Raw genomic sequence first — 22,698 nt, forward strand, 5'->3', positions numbered from 1 at the left:
AACACAACACAGGTGCAGGGAAAGGCAGTCACCATCAACCTACCGGGAGAGCTACCGCAGCCATCTGTGGGACCCGTCCATCCAGCCGTTTGTTTTACTGGAGACTTTGCATTGATCATTGGCTGAGTGAGTACCACCGTGCCGTGCGGCACAGCGCTGCCCCCGTGACCCTGCACCTCACCAGGCCCCGTAACCCGCCTGCCATCCCTAACCCTCACCGGGGCCCCGGGACAACCAACCCCCCTACCCACGGAGGGGAGAACCAACATCCAAGCTGTTCCCTATCATCGCTCCTGGGATCCCCGTCCAGAGCAGCGGTGGTGTCACAACCTCACCACAACTGTGGGTGGCGTCACGAACAATATCCCTAAACCAAACCACCCCCTTTCACTCACGGGCGAGGAGCGCCGCTTGAGTCCCCGGGATCCGGCCCACCGCTCGAGTCACCACCGAGCAGCAGCAGCAGCAGCCGGACCCGAGCAGTGGGTGAGCGCAGCGTCCCCTCCTCCGCCCGTGACATTACCACCACCAGAAGGCTGAGGCACATCATCAAAGCACCGGACTAGCTTGGCTAAACACCTGGGTCCATAATCAGTGTCTTTGGGTGACACCACTGCCTTTTCTCCTGTGCTACGTGCTTGCCAATCGCCTGTCCAGGATGCAGGTGCAGATGCCTCCAGCCCTGCATGTGTTGTTGCACATTTGCAAGCACCATCAGCAAAGTTCTCCAATTGTTTGTTCCAGGGCAGTGTTCAGCTGTCCTTACCCCAGGCTTTGGAATGCAAAAGTAAATACCCAGGCAAAAACTAAATGTGCACATTTCAAGACTGCTTGACCTGGAATTGTTGCCTTTTAGGCTTGTGGACACTGAGGCTTTCTGCAACTTCATGGTGGCAGCCATCCCGTGTTACTTGTTCCGCAGCTACCACTATTTTTCCTATTGTGAAGTGCCGTCTTATACCAGCACATATTGCACAACATCACCCGTGCACTCACCAACCCAGTTATTGGAAAGGTCAACTTAACGACCCACATGTGATCAAGTGCATGTTGATAAGGATGCTACATTTGTTTGACAGCACAATGGGTTGACCTTGAGAAGGCCAGAACAGATTTGGACCCTGGGACAGCAAGTGTGCTACTGATGCCGAGGTTTGCGTTCTTTAGTTCCATCAGGGTTTCCCCCACCTCTTTTACCAGTTGCTACATCCCCTCCTCCTCTTCCATCTCTGAATTGTCAGTTCTGAGCACCTCGCAAAATGTAATCACTGGAGAACTGCCTTGGTGAAGCAGCATCAGGCTATTGTGTAACAAATTTCTCTAGGTGACAAACAGCACTCTGCTGCACAGTTGTTGAAAGTTATAACAGACCAGACAGAACTCTGACTCTCATCAAATAATCTACAACTAGGCATGGTCATGTGAATGATATTGCCCGTAACCTGGTGGCGTGTTCAACTTGGTGGTTCAGTGCTTTCTGAAAACCTAACCAGAATTGTTTGAGCTACTTGTAAAGATGTAAAGATATGCTGCGTATGTGCCATTTTTGTCCCACAGCCTTTCCCGTGACCCTCACGTTATATGCATTTTGGCCAATACTGATTACTTGTTTCTCACCCTTCTCAACCCATGCTGCAAGGAGAAATTTCCATCTGTACTTCATGAAGTTGAGAGGGCTAATAAAAGGGTGTAATATCAGAAGGCTCTAGTTGAACAATTTGAACAAAAATTTCCTGTCTGACAACAATGGCGGCAGAGGTCATAGTTTCTTAAGCAACCAAGGAGGGGAGATGATGGAGACAAATGTGATGCCCCTGACCTAATCAGTGTGTCACAGAGAACTGCACTCATTTCTCTTATGGTGCAGAACTCCCCCTCCATGGTTCTGGGATCCTAACTATTGGTATTGTTTCCATCAGCATTCAAATCCTAGCCACACCTCACACCACAGCCTGTCAGGCACACCAGTGGGTGGTCTAGCTGGAAAAGGGCCACCCGCCTAGGGGTCAGACAGACTGGTGAGAGGGACATAGTTAGTGGAGTAGTAACCCTCAGAGAGTGAGGAGCTGAGGGAGTTGGAGCAGAAGAGTCGTAGACCTGGTTGCAGGGTATTGGAGAAGGGTGCCCAGACTTAGTTTTGGAGAACGGTCGGCACCGGAACATCTAGTGGCCAGACCGGTACCGAGCACGGCAGGGTACTCTACCCTAGATCAGGGAGTAGCTTCATGCACCCTGAAATTAACCTGTGGAGGATAGTCTCTTTATGAACTTTCCCCAAGAACTCAGAGATTGAAGGCACCAACACAACGAGGGGGATAGGGCTTTCCAGCTTATGCGGCCCACTGAAATCCCAAGTGTCAGCCATCATGAGCATAGCTCCTCTATTTATTATAGGGAGTGGGACCCCAACAGCTTCAGGCCGAGGGGTTATCAGAAACCTCTAAACACAAGTGCATGGAGGCAGGCTCCAGACCACCAGCAATACCAATGGGGACGGATTCCCGGACGATCTCCCCAGAGTGGCAGTGGCACCCAGAGACTTGGTTTACTTCTGTGTCAGAGTGTACTTACTGGTCGCATCAACATCCACATGGCCTGAGTGAGTACGCTGCTCTCCCCTGAGCCCTGCCTGCCCGCATAGCCTGCACCACACTTCCATACAACTCCACCATCCAGAGTCCCGGGGCCTCCCCTACCCATGGAGGAAACGTCATCTGGCTACCACACTCCATCTTCCCCGGGTACTCCCATCGGCAGCGGCGGTACTCCCCTTACCGCGAACCACAGGTGGTGTCACAAACACTTATCCCCTCTAAATAACCCCCCTTTCATTTTTGAGTGGCCACAAGCCCCCGGGTCCGGAGACCCTCGAGCCACAGCATCCCCAGATCCGAGCAGTCCGACTGCTGCAGGGGCGGTACACAAACACCAGGTCCAACAGATGCAGGGTAAGATTATCAAAGCTCTAGGACAGTTTTATTAGACCCTCTCAGCACCCAGGCCCTGATGTATGGGGTAGTTTGACAAGGAGAGAAACGTTTATGAAGATGGTGAAGGAGTACCTAGCCAACGGTATCAGCATCCTCCGTAATTCCTCTATGCAGTAGAACTATTGGGTATCTAAGCCAGACACTTGACATGAACTGTTCCTCTATGTCCTTGAGATGCTCATCTGCTCTGTCGCTAGTGTTTTGTCAGAGTGTGTTTGTACTGACCCAGGAGTAGAATAACTGATCAACCCAAAATGTTTACAGGCTAATTGTTCTCAAAATTAACAAGGCCTGGATTGGCCCCGACTTCTCCATCACAGCGGATGACAGCAGCGGAACATAAAGCCAAATCAAATGTTTTGTTTTATGCACCCCTTCCCACCCCAAAATTGTATATGGTTTAAGTTTTTTTTTTCTGGCCTCCTCCTCATCTTCCTCCTCTTACACTGTATCAACAGGGTTATCAAGTGTCCTTTACTCCAAATTTTTTGAGGCCCATCAGCTGGCCCTCACTTAAATTTTGGAAGGCCATCATCAGTCCTTAACTCATAAACTTTGGAGGGCCATCAGTCGGACCTCCCCAAAAATTATTTTTCAGGGCTACATATTTTATTTTCAAGAATAAAACCATACTGTTTCCAGGTGGGAACACAACAAACATGATCATCCACAAGACCTAGCTTCCAGTCTCACTTTGCATGGGCGAGTGGACAACAATTTTGAAGCCAGAACAGTACGAATAAGTGATTGGTTGAATAGCAGATAATGCTAACAGTATTTTTCCCAGCACCAGCCTGTTTTCCACACAGTCCAGTCTCAGCAGCCAAGAATCTGGACCACATAATCCTCAACCTGATCCTCCATCCTTTTACCATGGCAAATCCCAGGAGATAAGTGATCCCACACACCAATGAGCAAGCCTTTACATTTCCATTGATTAATTCTGGCCTCTCATTTCAAGAGGGGCATGAGAAGATCGTATGTGGTGATGCCCAAATATTTGAGCAGACGCAGTTAGAAGAAGTCAACAGTGTGCAACAGCAATTAGTGACTCAAGTGGTCTATTATGATGGAACACAGTTGCCAACAAGTGATGTTATTAAGTCAATAAGTCAGGAGGAGGACAAGAGTGTGGAAGTGGAAGACAAGGTGGTGGACAATGACCTCACTCACCCAACCTGGCAATGTGCCATCCAGAGCGAGGACAGCAGTGCAGTGACCTCACATCAGGTGAACTCATTCAGTTAAATAAGACCTGCACCTCTGGCAGAAAACCATGTTTTGTTGCCAAGTGATGCAGATATGGTGCTGAAATTTATATACCAAATTCCTACACTAAATCTGCATCTACTGGCAAAAACTGCATCTATACACAATGTGGTTTTGATGCGATATTGATGCGTTTTTTTCCCAGAAGATACAGATTTGGTGCAGGAATTTGGTATATAAATTTCAGCACCAAATTTTTGTTTATCTTGGCAGAAAACCGTACCAAAATAGCGTCAAAACCGCACATATATAATATTCAAAATAGCAAAAAGTCTGATTCTATGCAAATAGTAATAATGAAGCATGATCTCATTCCTGAGATTTAAACCTGACGGGGCCTGGGTTTTCAATATAAAGATCCAAAATACCTCTCTATTTCTCAACATGAGTTCTCCATCACCTCCATGGGTATGTTTATCTATAGATTTAATGGCAAAAACCTGAAAATTATTAGTATTACGGTTATGACAATTAATGAAATGCTTCACCGCATTAGAAACATTTCAATGCAAAGATATGTTCCCCTGGTTCAGGCCCTTTAGTTCAGCTTTTGTGAAGTGTTTGTTTCTGTTTTTTGACATCGGCTTGTTTCCTGACGTTTCTCCTGCCTGATGATTTTTTTTACCTTTGCTGCTCTCTTGGTTTTGACCAGACTACCTGATTATCCTTCTTGCCTGCTTGCATCACCGAACAACAGATTACTCTGTGGCCGTTCCACAGTGAAATTGACTCTAGAGGAAAAATAAGGACCCTTTGGCATGCCTTGGTATTAATTGCTTGGCAGATTCAATATAAGCTACATTTTTATGATCCATCACAACCGTGATTTGACGAATAGTTCCCTCCAATTAATGTCTCCATACTCCAAAAGCTTATTTCACAGCAAGCAATTCACGATTCCCAACATCATAATTTCTCTCAGAATACTAAAAAGTCCTAGCGAAAAAGGCACATAGCCACAAATTGGTCAATGTTTTGGAGCTTTGAAACAATACAGCCCCTACCTCAATTTCAGAAGCATCCAACTCCACAATGAATGGCTTTTGGAGATTTGGTTGGATAAGAACTGAAGTGGACATAAAACACTTTTTCAATTTATTAAAGGCCCCAACTGCATCCGGCAACCAAACCCTAAGATCCGCCCCCTTACGTGTGAGACTAGGGAGAGGTTTGACAATCTGAGAAAAAACCCTAATACATTTTCTGTAGTGATTGCCGAATCCAAGAAACTGTTGCACTGCTTTAAGGTCCAGAGATTGAACCCAATCAATTATAACCTACACCTTCCCAGGATCCACCTTAAAGGGGTTATCGACTTATTTTACTTATTTTTGTTTATTGAACTATTGGGCTACATAGGGGCAGGTAGGTAGATAGCAACTACCTACCTGCCCTGCTGTCAGCCCCTCTCCCCAGGCTCAGAGCGGTCATATGACTGCTCTTGCTGGGATTTTGCTGCTTCCTGTGATGTACGTCGACCGAGGCAGGAGCTTATGCTTGCCTTGTAGATGGGCATCACAGCCGACGTCATGTAGCCGCCCTGCGGGGCATGTACAGTGCACCAGAGTCCAGCACCGAGCTCCCTGCTCAGAGGATCGCACATTCAAATCAATATTGGCATCAGAGGTGCCAATACATTTCAAAGCACTGATGAAAGGGAGCACTGCGTTACTTCTCATCATTGTCCCGCTATCTGTGCTCTGAAGGCTGCTTTACATGGTACGACCGATTGTGCGATTTCACAATCGATCATACCCGCCCCCGTCCTTTTTGCGTCACGGGCAAATCGCTGCCCGCGGCGCACAAAGTCTGAAGCCCCCGTCACACATACTTACCTCTCGTGCGACCTCGCTGTGGGCGGCGAACGTCCACTTCCTGGAGTGGGAGGGACGTTCGGCGTCACAGCGACGTCACACGGCCGCCGGCCAATAGAAGCGGAGGGGTGGAGATGACCAGGATGTAAACATCCCGCCCACCTCCTTCCTTCCACATAGAGCCGGCGGCTGACGCGGGAGGCAGGTACGTGATGTTAATCGCTCCCGTGGTGTCACACGGAGCGACGTGTGATGCCACGGGAACGATGAACAACCGTCGCCCGATTTCAGGACCGATATTATGGAACCTAGCGAGCAGTACACGACTCACGATTTGTGAGCGATACTGCGTCGCTAGGAGGTGTCACACAGGCCGGCATCGCCAGCGATGCCGGATGTGCGTCACAAAAACCGTGACCCCGACGACCGTGACCTCGCACGATAGATTGTCTGGTGTAAAGCAGCCTTGACAGTTCAGTACAGCGGTGACGTCACTACTGTGCTGAACTGTCACTACTGTGCTGAACTGGCAGAGCACAGACAGCGGGCGAACGAGGAACAGCTGCACGGACCGAGGAAAGGTGAGTACGTATTTATTCCCTACACGGTGGGGGCGAATAATGCTATAATGAGCTGCAGAGCGCTGTGTGGGGGGCTGCAGAGCGCTGTGTGGGGGGTGCAGAGCGCTGTGTGAGGGAGTGCAGAGCGCTGTGTGAGGGGGTGCAGAGCCCTTTTTAGTGGGGTGCAGAGCGTTGTGTGGAGGGTGTGAGACTGTGACCGGGGTTATCTATGACGGCCGGTATGTCTCGCCCCGGTTGTGCTCACTCCATGATAATCCACTATAGGGTTAATACTGTTTCCCTACAGGCTGAAGGAAGGGTTAAATAGATTCAGGAACAAGGGCAGGTGTGCCGGGTGTGAGGGGGTGATCACATCTCCCTGAGTTCTCTGCCAGAAAGGCACCTATGTACTATTGTGGACTTTTTCTTTGGAATAAACCGTGTGCTGTGAACCTTGGTGCCTGGATCCCGTGTCTTCTGCAGCGCAGCCGACGACGCTACCTCACATATGGTGGAGAATCGGCGGGCATGACAGCCGGTGAGGTGTAGCATCCATCCCTGGTGACCCAGCTGCGCATGTCCTGGATTCGAGCGACTATACTACAGCCCAAACCCGGCGACGCCATGGAGGACATACTAAAGCATTTGGCTCAGGCTAATGCACAGCAGCAACAGACCAATGCACACCTGCTCCAATCCTTGCAAATGCAGGAAAAAAAATTCCAAGAACAGATGGATCAGGCCAATGCACGTCAGCAGCAATCCTTGCAAGTGCACCAAGAACAGATGGAGCAGGCCAATGCACGTCAGCAGCAAGCCTTGCAATTGCAGGAAAAAAGGCACCAAGAACAGATGGTTCTCCTGGCCAAGTCGATCCGTGCCAGACCGGCAGCAACAACCCCGGGACCGGATGACGACGGCAGCGTCCGGAAAGCGGTGAGACAAGCGTTGCAAAAGATGACCCCGGGTGATGATGTGGAAGCGTTCCTGGCGGTGTTTGAGCGGGTGGCCGAGCGGGAAAAGCTGCCGACCCCGCAGTGGGCTGAGGTATTGTCGCCCTATCTGACGGGGGAACCCCAAAAAGCGTACCTGGACCTCTGTACCGAGGACGCCATTGACTATGTGACCCTGAAAGCCGAAATACTGGCTCGGTTGGGGGTGAATACCTATGTACGGGCTCAGCGGGTAAATCAGTGGTTCTTTGAGGAAGACAAACCCGTACGCTCCCAGGCCTATGACTTGTTGCATCTTGTAAAAAAGTGGTTGCAGCCTGACACTCTGAGCCCGGCGCAAATGGTGGAAAGGGTAGTAGTGGATCGTTTTGTGCGCACTTTACCCGTCACCGTTCAACGGTGGGTCGGACAGGGTGACCCGAGTACCCTGGACCAATTAGTGTCCCTGGTAGAGCGGCATGTGGCTACGCAGGACTTGATACGGGACACTGAGACTTTGCGTACCGCCCGTCGGTCCGGCCCCTCCAAGCCTAGGGCCAAGGACCCACCGCTGACACCGGTGCGGGAGTCCGCTACCGTCCCGTCTGAAACCGCACCCTCCGTCCCTGAGGTCCGGAAAACTATGTACCCTAAACGACAACTCGTCAAGGGGGTGTCCTTCCCTATTAGATGTTGGTGGTGCCAGCGGGTGGGACATATGGAAGCCCAGTGTCCACTCACCCCGGAGCCCATGGATTGTGGGGTTACCCGGCGGGGTTCAATGTATGCTCAGGTGGTGTGTACCGCTGACCTGGTCTACCCAGAGACTGAGCCCCACTTGTGCCAAATTCAGGTGAATGGATGTCCGGTTACAGGCTTGTTGGATTCCGGAAGCTTAGTGACCCTTGTGCGATCAACCCTAAGGGCTAAAGTAAAGGCCACAGGACGTACCGTGGGGGTGGTTTGCATACATGGGGACCGCCGAGACTATCCCACGGGGATAGTCACCATCACAGCACCTTGCGGTCAGGTGCAACATGAGGTGGGACTTATTAATACTCTTCCCTATGATGTGATCCTAGGAAGGGATCTGCCCTATTTTTGGACTTTATGGAAGGGACCTCCTAAGTCCCCTCAGATATTGGTCAGTCCGGGACCTGAGCCCTACAATCCTGAATCCGGGACGCCTGCCGTAGGGGTCCCCATGATAGGGACAGGATGTGAACCTGATAGGTCGCCCCTAGAGGTATTGGCAGGAGAGGCTGAGACGGTCGAGCCCATCCCGGAGTTGGAGGCGTCCCCGGATACGTTTGGGACAGCCCAACTCCAGGACCCTACATTAATACATGCCCGGAGTCGGGTGACAGTAGTTGACGGGGTGGCACAGCTGCCTGGTGCCCAGGTAAGGTACCCCCATTTCGCTCTTAACCAGGATTTACTCTACCGGGTAGATGAAATACGGGGCGTAGGGGTGGAGCAGTTGGTGGTGCCCCAGCCGTATCGCCGGCGGGTCCTCGACTTGGCTCATAAACACCTGATGAGTGGTCACCTAGGGGTCAAGAAAACGCAGGAGCGAATATTGCAAAGGTTCTATTGGCCCGGGGTCTTTGGGGAGGTAAAACGGTTCTGCGAAACCTGCCCGGAGTGTCAGCTTACCGCACCCCTGACCCACTTTCGCAGTCCGTTGGTACCGTTACCCATTATAGAAGTCCCTTTTGAACGGATAGGGATGGATCTGGTGGGGCCCCTCGTAAAGTCTGCTCGAGGGCACCAGCATATCCTAGTGATCGTTGACTATGCCACCCGGTATCCAGAGGCGATACCTCTCAGACATACTGCAGCCAAGCTTATAGCTCGGGAGTTGTTTGCTGTGTTCTGCCGGGTGGGGTTGCCCAAGGAGATCCTTACGGATCAGGGGACCCCATTCATGTCTAAAGTGACCAAAGAGCTATGCCGGCTACTCCAGATCAAGCAGTTGCGTACGTCTGTGTATCATTCTCAGTCGGATGGTTTAGTGGAACGATTCAATAAAACCCTTAAAACCATGCTCAAAAGGGTGATTTCCAAAGACGGGAAAGACTGGGATATGATGCTTCCCTATTTGATGTTTGCCATACGAGAGGTGCCACAGGCATCCACTGGGTTTTCGCCTTTTGAATTGTTATACGGGCGACATCCCCGGGGATTGTTGGACCTGGCAAAAGAAACCTGGGAGCAGGAGCCCACCCCCCATAAAAGTGTGATTGAACACATTTTGGGTATGCAGAACCGCATAAGCGCGGTCATGCCAATTGTGAAGGAGCATTTACAGGAGGCTCAGGCCGCGCAAAGCGGCCGCTACAATAGACAAGCCACCGTGCGGACCTTTAATCCCGGGGATCGGGTGTTGGTATTGATTCCCACGGCGGAGAGTAAATTCCTGGCTCAGTGGCAAGGCCCCTACGAGATAAAGGAAAGAGTCGGGGGGGTTAACTATAAAGTATTGCAGCCCGGTAGGCGGAAACCTGAACAAATGTACCATGTCAACCTATTAAAACCTTGGCAGGAACGGGAAAGCCTGATGGCTGTTTTTTCCCCACCTCCCTCCTCTTCGGGTCGTTCACATCCGGCTCCAGCGACCTCCGGAGAGGACGAACCGGAAGTAAGGATTGGAGAAGCCCTCACCAAGACACAGAGGCGAGAGGCCAGACGGTTGGTTCAGCAGAACCCCGATGTCTTCTCTGAGCTGCCCGGTAGGACCAGTCTGATACGACATGATATTGTCACCGAGCCCCACCTGAAGGTACGCCTGAAGTCATACCGGGTACCGGAGGCTCGACGACAAGCCATATCGGAGGAAGTAAAGACAATGTTACGCCTGGGGGTCATCGAAAAATCCCGGAGTGAATGGGCTAGTCCGATTGTCCTAATACCAAAACCCGATGGCTCCTTAAGGTTCTGCAATGACTTTAGGAGATTGAACGAAATATCCAAGTTTGATCTCTACCCCATGCCCCGGGTGGATGAGCTGATTGATAGGCTGGGACAGGCGCGATATTTTACCACGCTCGACCTGACCAAGGGGTACTGGCAGGTGCCACTAACGGAGTCCGCCAAGGAGAAAACCGCTTTTGTTACGCCGGAGGGTCTCTTCCACTATGTTGTCTTGCCTTTTGGGTTACATGGCGCTCCGGCCACGTTCCAGAGGTTGATGGACTTAGTGCTGGAACCCCACCAGGCGTATGCATCAGCGTACCTTGATGACATCATTATTTACAGCTCCAATTGGCAGACTCACTTGGAACAGGTACAAGCGGTGGTGGACGCGCTTCGAACAGCCGGATTGACAGCCAATCCCAAGAAATGTGCATTGGGACTCACGGAAGCCCGCTATTTGGGCTACGTGATAGGCCAAGGAGTGATTAAGCCCCAAATTAACAAGGTTGAGGCGATCCAGAAGTGGCCTAGACCCCTGACCACGAAACAGGTTAGGGCCTTCCTGGGTATCGTGGGGTACTACAGGAGGTTTGTAAAAGATTTTGCGGGACTATCAGCCCCCTTGACGGACCTTCTCAAAGGCAAGAAGTTCGTCATGGTGCGCTGGACTCCGCAGGCCGAGGACTCCTTCCGGGCCCTGAAGGAGGTCCTGTGCGGACAGCCCGTTCTGGTCAACCCTGATTTCCGGAAGGAGTTCATAGTACAGACTGACGCCTCGGAGGTCGGCCTGGGGGCAGTGCTGTCTCAGGTGGTTCAGGGGGAGGAACACCCCGTCACCTTCTTAAGTAGGAAGCTCACCCCTCCCGAGTGGAATTATAGCGTAGTGGAGAAGGAGTGCCTGGCGATCAAGTGGGCCTTGGAGTCCCTACGTTATTACCTGCTGGGACGTCAGTTTCGCTTGGTGACGGATCACTCTCCACTGGTCTGGATGAGGTCCGCCAAGGAACGGAATGCCCGGGTTGCCCGGTGGTTCCTTTCTCTGCAGAACTTCCGGTTTACGGTTGAACACCGGGCCGGTAGGTTGCTGGGCAACGCCGATGCCTTGTCCCGCGGCCCGTGTTTGATGGCAGGAGTTCAACCCCGCTCGCTTGAACTGAGGGGGGGGGTATGTGAGACTGTGACCGGGGTTATCTATGACGGCCGGTATGTCTCGCCCCGGTTGTGCTCACTCCATGATAATCCACTATAGGGTTAATACTGTTTCCCTACAGGCTGAAGGAAGGGTTAAATAGATTCAGGAACAAGGGCAGGTGTGCCGGGTGTGAGGGGGTGATCACATCTCCCTGAGTTCTCTGCCGGAAAGGCACCTATGTACTATTGTGGACTTTTTCTTTGGAATAAACCGTGTGCTGTGAACCTTGGTGCCTGGATCCCGTGTCTTCTGCAGCGCAGCCGACGACGCTACCTCACAAGGGGTACAGAGCACTGTATGGAGAGTGCAGAGCGCCGTGTGGAAAGGTACAGAACGCCGTGTGGGGGGATGCAGAGCGCCGTGTGGGGGGTGCAGAGCCCTATGTGGGGCTGTTACTTCCAATTCTGTAGTGATGAGAGGTCAGTGCTGGGCAGAATACTGACAGCCAATGAGTGGGCAAAGGGCGGGTCTGGACAGTGAGGCCGGGCGGTGCCAGCTCTGACTGCGAGGTTTGGCATAGGAAGATTTCATGTTTGGTTGAGCTGCAGGCAAATAATGTGTTTGCAGAGAATAAAAGTATAATTCAAGAGGAACAAAAGGTAGAAAACAAAAAAAATAATAATGTAAGGGTGTTTTATATGACAATACAGCATCGATTAACTTAAAAAAAATGTTTGAGTTTATGTCGGACAACTCCTTTAAACCCTTCAGCGGGTACAATGAACCCAAGGAATGACATTTTTTGCAAAGAAAATGTTTATTTCTCCAACGTAGCAAACAAATAATTTTTCTCTCAGCTTTTGTAAGACAAAACAAACCTGTTCCTAGTATGATTCGAGATCAGGTGAAAAAATTAGAATATCGTCCAGATAGACTACGATAAACCTTCCAATATAATTAGAAAAGATATCATTCATAAAGTTTTGAAAAACTGCTTGGTTAATCCAAAAGGCATGACAAAGTTTTCAAATAGGTCTAGTTGGGACTAGTCTCCTCGCTCATTAGCATAAGATAAAAGATATTTAGAAATACTTTTTCTAAAGATCTCTTCATCTATGCTACTAGATACAGGGACGGTCTGTCGGGGATTAGCAATATGCACCCAGAACTTCTTGTGGTTCTGGTGTGGCGCCCCTGACCTGGTCAGGCACCACTGAGTACTGCACCCATGCAGGGGGCAGTACAACACAGGTAATCCAGAAGGCTGACCGGGGTGTGGTTACACAGGCGCATAGTAACCAGGTCTCCCACATTGACCTTTGAAGGGACCCCTGGGGAATCCAGGAGGGGGCGTGGCCTCCATCTCCACTCAAGGGGTGTGGTAGAGAGCCTGGTTGCTAAGTTGCGTAGGCAGGCACAGAGGGGAAGGAGCAGTGAGCCAGTCAGTCAGTGAAGCTCAGGGAGAGAAGTCGCAAGGAGGAGACCCTGCAGGCTGTCACTAGTCAGCACCGCAGGTGCAGTGGCTACTGACGGGGGAGAATGGTCACCTGGTAGTGCCGCCCGAAATCCACCCAAGGCTCGAGTGCAAAGGGGTGGCTGAGTACGGGGACTGACAGGCGAGGACCAGGCGGAAATACAGGTCCCCAGAGCAGGGGCTCATTCAGTTGGCCTGCTCAACCTGCAGGTGGGGGTACTTCACACCCTCCACCACAACACCACAGAGTCCGGAGCCACGTAGCAACGAGAGGGCCCATAGTTCACAAGAGGCAAGTAGCGGGAGTGACCTGGTCCAGGCTACAAGCAGACGGGCCGAAAAAGGGGAGAACAGGCAGAAGCAACTTCTCTGGGTGACCCCGTAGGACTACAAGTCTGGGCTAGGAAGGCGAGTCAGTAGCCACCCTCACAAGTCAGCCTGAAGGAATTCTTAGTTCCACCTGTCTATCACAGCTTTGCCCGGGTTACTCACCCCTGCCATCTGAAGTGAGTAAAAACCCTGAAAGACATTCTTGCTGTGTGTGTGAGTCATCCTGCAACCTGTGGTTCCACACACCCAAACTGGGCCCTGGGGCCAGCCTCACTCTCGAGAGGCCACTACATCTAACTGCATTCAACATCAGCCCCAGGCGTCCCCTAATCTGCAGTGGCGGTCGCCCTGACCGCAATACCGAGAGTGGCGTCACGAATCCAATAGCAGTCAGCTTACCTGTGACCAGCAGGACCCAGGACGCGCCGTCCCTGAAGACCCAGAGACGACCTGAAGGTAACAGGGCCACGGGGCAACACACTGGGTGTATATTGCACCTGACTGATTCCCTTTAAGGCTATGTGCTCATGGTAGCTCGCACCTGCGGATATATCCGCAGGTATGCCCGCAGATTTCCCGCAGCTGCTTGCCGGAATCCGCAGCTATTTTTAGCTATGGTAGTACAGCGAAATAGCTGCGGTAAACCTGCAGACATTCATGCGGCTTACCTGCGGAAGTCCTGGCCCTATCTCCATAGTGGAGAGCCGGGATTTCCATAGGTAATTCCGCACAAAGAATTGACATGCAATTACGTGCGGCTGCGGGACATCCGCAGCATGTTCCGCCGCCGCACGTATCCGCAGCATGGACACAGCACTCCCCATGTCCCATAGGATAACATGGGGAGTGTCTGTACATGCTCAAACCTGCAGATTTATCTAGAAAATCCGCGGATTTTCCGCAGATAAATCCGCAGGTTTAATCTTCTGTGGGCACATAGCCTAAGGGGCACTTTGCACACTACGACATCGCAAGCCGATGCTTGCGATGCCGAGCGCGATAGTCCCCGCCCCTGTCGCAGCTGCGATCTCTTGTGATAGCTGCCGTAGCGAACATTATCGCTACGGCAGCTTCACATGGACTTAACTTGTCCTGCGATGTCGCTCTGGCCGGCGACCCGCCTCCTTATTAAGGGGGCGGGTCGTGCGGCATCATAGCGACGTCACACGGCAGGCTGCCAATAGAAGCGGAGGGGCGGAGATGAGCGGGACGTAAACATCCCGCCCACCTCCGTCCTTCCGCATAGGCGGCGTGGGCCACGGTGACGCAGGTAGGAGATGTTCCTCGCTCCTGCGGCTTCATACGCAGCGATGTGTGCTGCCGCTGGAACGAGGAAGAACATCGTAACATCGGTCATTTCCAAATTATGGAAATGACAGATGCTACACCGATGATACGATTAAGACGATTTTGCGCTCGTTAATCGTATCAAAAAGGCTTTACACACTACGATATCGCCTGCGACGCTGGATGTGCGTCACTTTCAATTTGACCCCACCGACATCGCACCTGCGATGTCGTAGTGTGCAAAGTGCCCCTAAGAGTGAATTACACCATTACAAGCTGGACAATTTTTTGGAGTAACGATATCCTATTGAGTCACCCACCACAGCGCTGCAGCGGTCGCCTGCGGGACACTGCGGGGACTTCTCTGTAGGGACCCTTCTGGCCACAGGTATGTCAGGTTCACTTTCATAGGAGTCGTGACGCCACTCTCGGTTTTGCGGTCAGAGTGATAGGGGACCGCCACTGCAGTTTAGCGAGCGTCTGGGGCTGATGGTAATTGCAGTTAGATGGTGGGTCCTTGTGGCACCCCTGACCTGGTCAGGCACCACTGAGTACTGCACCCATGCTGGGTCAGTACAAACAGGTAATCCTGATGGCTGACTAGGACACACACAGACACGTAGTAACCAGGACACACACACAGCTTAGAGGGGACCCCTGGGCAGACCCAGGAAGGGGGCGTAGCCCTCGCATCCCAGCTAGTGGTGGGTAGTGGGACTGGAGACGAGGGAGTTGTGCAGTGGCAGCCAGAGGAATAGGAGTGGAGGAGTCGCGTCTGAGGTGTGGAGTAGAAGATCAGGACACGCTCAGACCCTGCACCTGTAGTGGCTGTTGACGGGGGAGAGCAGCTACCCATTAGTGCTGCCTGAAATCCACCTAGTGCAGAGGTGGCTGAGTAAGGAGACTACCAGTAGACGAGGCCCGCACACGGAAACAGGTGCCCAGAGCAGGAACCCATCTACTTGGCCTGCCAAACTTGCTGGTGAGGGCACTGAATGTGCCTCACCAACCTACATAGAGTCCGCAGCATCAGCAGCAACGAGGGGGCTCATAAGGAGGATTGAGCCTGGAGCCATCTTAACCTTGGTCCACGCTGCCAGCAAAAGGGCCAGAAAGGGGAGAACGGCAGTTGCGACTTCCCTGGGTGATCCCCGCAGTACTCCAAGTTGGGGTCACCTCAAAACAAGAAGGGCTAGATAGGCGAGTCAGCAGTCACCCCTACATCAGCCGGAGGGATGCCTGGTTCCACCTGGTTCATCATAGCATCGCCCGGGTTGACTCACCCCTGCCATCTGAAAGTGATTAAAAATCCTGAAAGACTTTGCTGCTTGTGTGTGAGTTTTTCTGCGACCTGTAGCACTGCACACTTACACTGGGCCCTGGGGTTAGCCTCACTCTCGGGAGGCTACAACAACTGACTGCATTTACCACCAGCCCCAGGCGCTCCCTAAACTGCAGTGGCTGTCACCCCCTGACCGCAATTACCGAAAGTGGCGTCACGATTCCCATTTAAGTTAACCTGACCTACCTGTGGCCAGAGGATTCCCAACATGGGAAGTCCCTGAAGACCCTGAGGCGACCTGAAGGTTATGGGGCTCCACAGCCTCCCGAGAGTGAGGCTGGCCCCAGGGGCTTGGGTGTATGTGCGTAGTACCACAGGTCGCAGAAGAACTCACACACAGTCCAGAAATGTCTTTCAGGGTTCTTACTCACGTTCAGTTGTTCACTGTGAGGTAGCCCGGGCGATGCTGAGACAAACTGCAGGGAGAACCAGGTATCCTTCGGCTGGTCCAGGGGTGACTGTCAACTCGCCTTCCTAGCAAAGAAAGATGCAAAAAAACATACAGCAAAGAATGACAATTGATATGTCAGCAATGCTCAGTTGTGTCAGACACCTGGCTATGAGCTCCAGTGATCTACATGCTATACCCCACGGTGTATTGATACCGGGTATATAATTCTTGAACTGTTTGGAAAGGACGACGGGGATGTGACTTTCTCCCTTGTTGTCAGCTTTGATCCCCTGATGAACCCCAAGCACAAATGGGGGGAAACGCGTTGGGAGAAGGGCAAGGTCAAAGACACAACTGAGCATTGCTGACATATCAATTGTCATTCTTTGCTGACATGCATGGCTCGACAGAAGGCCTGGAGGCGCTACCAACAAATTGTAAAGTACTCAATGGGTGTATTCCTTTTTCTCACCCACCTATCTATAGTCATCTGATATGATTCATGCCTCTTTCTAGGGATGTTTCTGGGGACATGTTATCCTTGGAATAATGGAGTATGGTGCTTTATCCTTTATATGTGAACTGTAATCCCTGGATTGTAGACATTCAACCAATGAGCTGTATGTTTTTTTGCATCTTTCTTTGCTAGTGAATTTAATGAGTGACAATCTAGAGTGCCTCGATCTCATATTCGTTCAATTTCAATGGATCCAGTAAATTACTGGTGATACCAGTCCTGGGTAACTCTAAAGAGTCACCTAGTGTAAATATTTATTGCAGTTGACTCTTTTGGGTAGCAACCACTCTACTAATTTGTGTCTGTTGTATGTGTATATGTGGTTTTGCACTTAGCACTTTATTCTGGTAAATTTGGTGATGGTTATCTTCAAGTTAGTAAGGGATACAATAGGGGCAGCCGCCGTGGAATGGGGGACAAAGAAAGTTAGGGTGCCTAAAGCCCCATTGCTAGGCAGGGACCAATTAAGGGTGAGTCATACCCCCGAGGGTCCAGCATCTAAATCTATTAGGTTTATATACCATTGATCTGCACGGCCCCTAGATACAATTACCCTTACACTTTCCATCCGGTGTATCTAACACTAACTATATGCACATTGTGTGTCTCTGGCTGCATGAATATAACCTTTTTAATTGATATAGAAATAAAGTATACATTTTTATTAGGAGTTTTTTTGTTTGGTTTAATTGTTTGAGATGACCCCTGACTTGAAATACTGCGGGAATCACCCAGGGAAGTCGCAACTGCCTTTTCTCCCCTTTCTGGCCCGTTTGCTGGCAGCGTGGATCAAGTAAAGATGGCTTCTTGCCCTATCTCACTTATGGGCCCCCTTTTTGCTGCTGATGCTGCGGACTCTGTGTTGGTTGGTGAGGCACATCCAGCACCTTCACCAGCAGGTTTAGCAGACCGAATAATTGGCTTGCTGCTCTAGGGACCTGTTTCCCCGTGCGGGCCTGGTCTACCAGGAGTCCCAGTACTCAGTCACCCCGCTTCTTCCTGAGATGCCTTTCAGTCTGACTCTGTGGCAACCGAACTCCCCCGCCGATAGCCACTACACGTGCAGGGTCTGACTAGTGACACCGAGCACGTCCTCCTTCTGCGACTGCACACTGCGCTTCCTCACTTCAGACTGGTTCACTACTGCCTCCCCTCTGTGCCTCCCACTGCAACCTAGCAACCAGCTTCTCCACCGCACCACTAGGTGAGATGTGGAGGCCACGCCCCCTCCTGGGTCTGCCCAGGGGTCCCCTCTATGATGTGTGTGAGACCTGGTCATGTGTCTGTGTGTCCACACCCTATTCCAGCCATCAGGATTACCTGTTTGCACTCACCCTGCGTGGGTGCATTACTCAGTGGTGCCTGACCAGGTCAGGGGCGCCACACTATCAACGGCAACAATTTAAATGGGTCCTTCCAACCTAACTGCACCTAATCCTAGTCTCAGAACTAGTCCTGAATCAATGAAGTTGGCTGCAGACTTACAATCAATAAAGTGGATGCGCATAATGACCGATCCTGGAACAATAGTTCCACATTGAACAGTACATTATCTGAGGAGCAAAAGGGTACCTTGAATTCTGAGTAACATCCTCAACAATCACCCAGACTTAGGTGTTCTCCTGACGGTTTGCTTGTGTAATGAGCAGTCCTTGGGAAAATGCCCCACACAACCACAGTAGAAGAAGAGTCCAAGATCACGTCAACGTTTCCTCTCAATGGTCCGAGAACTGGCAGCTCCAACCTCCATCGGTTCTACCTCAGGTAAATGGACCAATATGAGAAAAATGTTTGAAGCCCTCTGTCGCTCATCACACCTTTCCCGAATCTTTGCCTTTGCCACTTGGATTCTGTCAGGTTCATCACAGTTTAATCAGCGTCAAAAAAGATGTCAACAAAAGACCATTCTGGGGCTTGTGGGGGCAAACAAAATACCCACATCTGAGGACCCCTTTCCAGCAGGGACCTGATTATTCCCATCCACTGGTACTCATTCCCTGAAGACTGGGGTCATAGAGTTAAAAAATAGCTAGCAGAGTTTATTTTTACGGCTCAACGTTATAAAATTCTGTGAGGTACGTCTGGATTCAAGGGGCTCACAGCACATCTAGATAAATTCCTTGAAGGGTGTAGTTCCCTAATGGGTCATTTGTGTGGGGGTTTCAATTCTTTAGGCACATCAGGGGCTCTGCAAACAAGACATGGTGTCCGCTTTCTGTTCCAGACAATTTTTTTTCCCAAAAGTCTAATGGTGCACCTTCCCTTGCAGGAGAGTACTACATGGGCCGCCTACATACTGACACATCCCCACTCCTCGACCTATTATTGGGCAACTGAACTTTATATGCTGTCTTCCCTCTGCCCAACACAGAACTCCTGATGATGTAACCACAAAATGCGCATTGGGGCAGTGGGGGCAGATTTCCATGTTACACAATTACCAACAGTTAAGGATGCTTTACACACAACGATATCGCTAGCGATCTTGTTAGCGATGTGACATGCCCAGATCGTTGTTACGATTTGCCGAGATCGCTTATAGGTCGTTTTGTAGCGGTCACACGTACACATCTCACAAACGACGCTACATCGTTCAGCTTTATATTGTTTGACCAAGGCGGTCTTGTGGATGTTATTCGTCGTTGGCAGTGTGTCAAACGTAGCTATATTTCTGCTGCGTTCCAAACGACGAACAATATTTTGAAACTGAACGACGTGTCAACGATCAACGATTTTCATCCTATTTGCGATCGTTCAGAGTTGCACATAGGTGTCACACACAACGACGTCGCTAACGATGATGGAAGTGCGTCACAAAAAACGTGACCCCGATGACATATCATCAGATAAATCGAATCATGGAAAGCGGTCTTTAGTACTCCACTTCCACTGATCACGTTCAGTGATATGCTGCAGTGAGGTTAATTCTTTTGGTATTATAGTGTAACAGCACTGCTGATATCTGCCTCATAGCACCACTAATCTCACCTAGAGGGTATTAGCATATAGGTTCTGTTTGTAACAACACTGTCTGTACAAACATTGCTCTTAAAGCGCTGTGTACCACTGGAACATATGTACATTTGTTGCAGACTGACTACATTTATATATCCTTTAGTAATTTTTACCATGAACTATCTGACCACACGTTCTTTAGTTATACCCTGTGGAAACGTCTCATTTTTTTAATCCCATTGAGTACAAAATTACATTTATATAGCATAATGGTTTGTCACATGTGCATATCTGCGCAGATGACCTAATATATAGATTTTATATATACTGTATAAAGATTATTCTCAGGTCCACCAAATATTTTGGATGTCAACATAGTGGTATTTAAAATACACATGTATTTATTTATTCATTATAAAGTGTTAACTCTGCAGGTGTACTAAAAATATACTGATATATATTGGTATATACTATTCTGTTTATTTGCATGTGACTGTCCCCAGCTACACAGTAACCTTTGTGTTTTATACTGTAACATTATCTACATGTGTTGAGTTTAAATATTTTTCTAATAAAAAGCAATTTTTAGGCTAAAAACTTTCTTTTTTTGTCGTGATAAACAGGACATGGCGTCTATCTGTTTCAGTCAATTTTTTGTTTGCTGCAATAGTCAAATAGTGCTCTTTCCATTGCGAGCTGAGCTCTGCCATATGCCCAAACAGTAGTTTTTACCACATTGGGGTTACCAGCATGCTCAGGACAAATTTCACAACTAAAGGGTACTTTACATGCTGCAACATCGCTAGCGATGTGAAATTCTAGATCGCAAGTGCGATCTTTCGAGATTGCACATGCGTAAAATGACCTATGTGCGCTCCTGAAAGATCGCACTTGCGATCTAGAATTTCACATCGCTAACGAGATCGCTAGCGATGTCGCAGTATGTAAGTACCCTTTATAGTATGTTCAATTTTCTCCTGTAACCTTTGTGAAAATAAAGACATTTGGGGCTAAAGCAACATTTTTGTGGAAAAAATTAGATTTTTTTTATTTTCACGACTCAACGTTATAAAATTCTGTGAAGCACTTGTGAGATCAAAGTTCTCACCACACATCTACATAAATTCCTTTAGGGGGTGTAGTTTTAGGTTTTAAAATGTAATTTGTAGGGGGGTTGCCACTATTTAGGCACATCAGGGGCTCTTCAAACGCGAGAAAGTGTCCGCTATTTATTCCAGCCAAGTTTGCATTCCAAAACCGGGCCATGCACCCAAATAGTAGTTTCCATCACATATGGGGTATGGGCATAGTCAAGAGAAATTACACAACAAACAGTTTAGTCTATTTGCTCCTGTTACACTTGTGAAAATAAAAAATTGGGGCTAAAGTAACATTTTTGTGGGAATAAGTAAAACTTTCATATTTTCCTGCCACATTGCTTTAATTACTGTGAAGCACCGGAAGAGTTAAAAAGCTACTTGAATGTGTTTTTGAGCACTTTGAGGGGTACAGTTTTAAAAATTGTAACACTGTTGGGTATTTTCTATTATGTAGGTCCCTTGAAGTCCCTTTAAATGTGATGCGGATTTGTAAAGTTTGCTAGAAAAAAAAGAACTTGCTTCTAACTTCCTAACTAAAAAAAAATGTTTCAAAAGTTATGTTGATGTAAAGTAGACATGTGGCAAATGTTATTTATTAACTGTTTTGTGTAGTAAAACTATTTTGATTAAGAACATAAAAAATTGAAAGTTTGAAAATTTAAAAAATTTGCACTAAAATTCAGATATTTTCACAACTAAACATAAAAAGTATCCACTGAAGTTTACCACTAAAATGCTACACAATATTTCATGAAAAATCATTCTCAGAATTACAGGGATATATTGAAGCATAACAGTTATTATCACATCAAGTTACACTGGACCGATTTGAAATTAAATGGTCTGGTCAGGAAGGTAAAAATAGACATGGGGAAGGGGTTAAATTAAAGCTGGGCTTCATATAAGTTACAATTTATACTCAAAATGTGAAAACATGAATGAAGTTTTGGTGATGACTGGCATTACAAGGCAATACTGAGCCAGAGAAATGTCATGAAATAGATACGGTACAGGCTTAAAAATGGAATGTTAGCTTTGGAATACATGAAGCATAGCTTTGTAGCACAGTTCTGTACTGTACAACTTCACAGGGACCAGTTTTATATCCAATTTTGCTAGTAAAAAAAACTACTTTACAAATTAACTGTTTTGATTGTGACACATCCACAAGACAGTTTTATCTATTAAGGTTTTACCTGTGTACTAACAAAATGTGTTACACATTGGTGTGTGAGCAATTACAATTTATTGTATATTACAAAGGCCCTCTAATAAGAAAAACTTGCATTTGAAATCTGATTCATTGCTTATGCAACTGCTCTATTCATTACTTTCCCCTTGCAACTAAATGATTGTATGTGAAAACTAAGGGGTACTTTGCACGCTGCGACATCGCTAGCCGATTGTAGCGATGCCGAGCGCGATAGTCCCCGCCCCCGTCGCAGATGCGATATCTTGTGATAGCTGCCGTAGCGAACATTATCGCTACGGCGGCTTCACAAGCACTTACCTGCTCTGCAATGTCGCTCTGGCAGGCGGCCAATAGAAGCGGAGTGACGGAGATGAGCGGGACGTAAACATCCCGCCCGCCTCCTTCCTTCCTCATTGCAGGCGGGACGCAGGTAACGAGATGTTCCTCACTCCTGCGGCTTCATACACAGCGATGTATCCTGCCGCAGGAACGAGGAA

Source organism: Anomaloglossus baeobatrachus, chromosome 3 (assembly GCF_048569485.1).
Source record: "Anomaloglossus baeobatrachus isolate aAnoBae1 chromosome 3, aAnoBae1.hap1, whole genome shotgun sequence".
Taxonomy (NCBI): domain Eukaryota; kingdom Metazoa; phylum Chordata; class Amphibia; order Anura; family Aromobatidae; genus Anomaloglossus; species Anomaloglossus baeobatrachus.